Below are 3,062 nucleotides of genomic sequence, written 5' to 3' on the forward strand. Positions count from 1 at the left end.
CCTCCTTCTCCAGAATTCAATCTACTCCTACTGAATGGAAGGTTTTACAGTTCCCTGAGTCTGATATCCTTTCCCATTGCTTGTGTGTTTCAGAATTTAAATCCCTCTTAACTCTTGACTTGGAAAATTTTTGGCCTTGTCTGCTCTATTCTCTCATTTACCTATTTCAAGAACTACTGGGTTTCCCTGAATCCAGGACATTTCAATCACTCTAGAAAGGTTCATGAATACCACCTCCACTCTCCAATTTCTTTCCCTCTGGCACTAACAGTCAACCTCCATATTAGCCACATTGTGTTTTTATTTTCCTGCAAAAGAAACAATCATCAAAGTATATTTTCTTCATTTAAAAGGAACTCGTTGCATTGACTAGTTTTCTATTAAAAATGATTACTCTAAAACAATTAAAATCTTCAATAAATACCAAAAGAAGACTATACTGACTTGTGTTTCATTATATGTTATCTTTTTCCTAAAATGGAATTCATCTTAAGCTTGCTTTTTAGTATCTTTTCCCATGTTAGGAGTGTCAATGACCAGCATAGCACACCTGTCTCAGAAGAAAGTATAATATCATGTTATAATGATGACTTAGAAAGTCAACTTTTAATTATACTTTCTTATTCTTTAAGAGTTTTACACATGTAAACATTGAAATATTCTCACATGCATGTATATTTCCTCCTACAACTCCTTCCATAAGCACTTCCCCAATATCTACCCTGTCCAACTTCATGTCTTCTCCCTCTTCCTCTCCCTGCCCTTCTCCTCCTTCTGATAAGTCACCAATTCCAGTTAGTGATGCCCATATGTGAGTGAGTAGAGGAAAATTACTGGAGTGTGGGAAATTTATCAGTGGCCACACCCTCAAAGAACAATGGTTCTCTCTCCACCATTTGGCCTGGAATTCACACTGGCTTCAAGCAGCCCAGGTAACTCCAGCAGCTGACAGTCTATCCGTGCAATAGCCACGTCTTGGCAAAGGACAGTGCTTTGCAGCATTACTCTCAACTGTCAGCCCTTACATTGTTTCTCCTCCTCTTCACAGAAAAGGGGGCTTGTCTGACAAAAGTTGAGAGTGGTACTACAGGTCTATGGGTATTAAAAATAGATATTTGACCAGCAATTTGGCTACATGACCACTTAGCTAAATAATAACAGCAGGTCCCCCATGCAGGGCCTATGATCTCATCAGCACTGGGCTTGTGACTAACTCTTATTTTTAGCAGACAAAATAATTAATGATTAATTGGGAGAATTAAATTACCTAAAGAAATTCAAGAGAATCACATGATAATGTTTAGAATGAAAAGTTGATTTTGGGGGCTGGATACCTTATTCTTGGATGAACTTATCAATTTCTTTCATTTTGTCTTCTTAATGCAGAGTGTGTTTATGCAGTCTTGGCTGTCTGAGAACTCACTATGTAGAACAAGCTAGACTCAAACTCACAGGGATCCACATCCTCTGCCTCCTAAGTGCTGGGATTAAAGGCATGTGCTACCATTCCAGGTCCCAAACTGACATATTTCTATTGAAGGTTAACTTTCCTTACTTTAAAATGTTTTAATTTATCTTTTAAAATGTATTTAGTGTATATGTGTTTACACTAACGTGTATGTGCACTTGTGTGTGTGTGTGTGTGTGTATGTGTGTGTGTATCATGGCTTGCTTGTACATGGAAGTCAGATAATTTGCATGTGGAAGTTTCTACTTTCCTTCATATAGATTCTGTGGATTGAGCCTAGGTGTTCAGACTGGCAGCAAGATCCTTTACCATTTTAACATTTAATAATTCTAATAATCTTAAGTACTTGTGATTATATGTCTCATAATCCAATGTTTTTATTGCTATGACTCAGTAAGAAATTATTTTTTGTTTCTATTAAGATAAATAATCACACTAACTACTATTTATCAATCTTAGATTTTATGGTATTTAGACTAATGTTATCTTTGGAACAATTATGTGTCTACTAGCTTTTTTTTCTCAGCTTCATTTAAATGACATGAATGTGGTAAGACACTTTTTCCTAGACCTTGGCAAAAGGTTGCTCGACAAAAACACCCATCTTTAGTGAATATACATTTTGTAAAAACAGTTTGTCCTTTTATTTTACTTTTCATGGATAACAGCTTGTTTTGACTCTTTCTTTCCTACATCTTAGCTGATCACTGAGGGGAGGATATCGCAGACCTGGCTGCTCCTTCAGGAGCCAGGGAGCAGAGAGAAGCCTGCACCAGCAGATTGCCTTCCTCTGCCTTCTATCCCCATGCAGAACTCCTGTCTGATGTTACTGACACCGCTCAGTCATCCCCACTTCTCCTGTTAGCCCTTTCTCGAACTCCCTCATAGACTCACACTGAGGTGTCCTTCACTCACCCCCGGTTACTCCCAATCCAATCAACCTAAACACTGTTCTTAGTCTGCTAGTGTGCAAACCTCTGTAGCTGATAAATTGAGTCACAGGTCACACATAGTCCTAGACAGCTTACCTCGCTCCTCCTCCACTCTTAGATGTCAGCCTCCAGTTCCTTGCGCCCTCCCTTTGTTTTTCTCTTTCTATCCCCACTCCTGTCTCCACCTGGGGTTTATTTCCACCAATGGCTTCATTTGCCTTCTCTGTGTGGATGACTAGTACAGAGAATATCCATCCTCTATCAGCTGAGCACTTTATAATTTCAACCATTGACCCCTGGACGGTTCTGCCCATTATTGTATAATTAAATATAAAATATTAATATTGCAAAAATATAATCAATCCTTAAATCTCTCCTGTTGTCGTAATCTACTTTTTGAACATATTCTCATGAACTATGCTTCTCTGGAAGAATAGAACCAACAGAATGAGCATATACTGAAAGATTTATTAGATTGGCTTATGCCTAGTCAGAGTAACCCAGCATCAGCTGTCTTTATATTGGAAGTGATGAGAACTGATGGTTGACCAGTCCATGAAGTTGAATTCTGAGCTGTCCCAACCTGGTACTGAAGCCCTGGAGGATTCCCAGAGAGTCACTTGTCTTCAGTCCCTATTAGAAGCACAAAGAAGCAGGGTTCC

The sequence above is a fragment of the Peromyscus maniculatus genome, chromosome 3 (assembly GCF_049852395.1).
Source record: "Peromyscus maniculatus bairdii isolate BWxNUB_F1_BW_parent chromosome 3, HU_Pman_BW_mat_3.1, whole genome shotgun sequence".
Taxonomy (NCBI): Eukaryota; Metazoa; Chordata; class Mammalia; order Rodentia; family Cricetidae; genus Peromyscus; species Peromyscus maniculatus.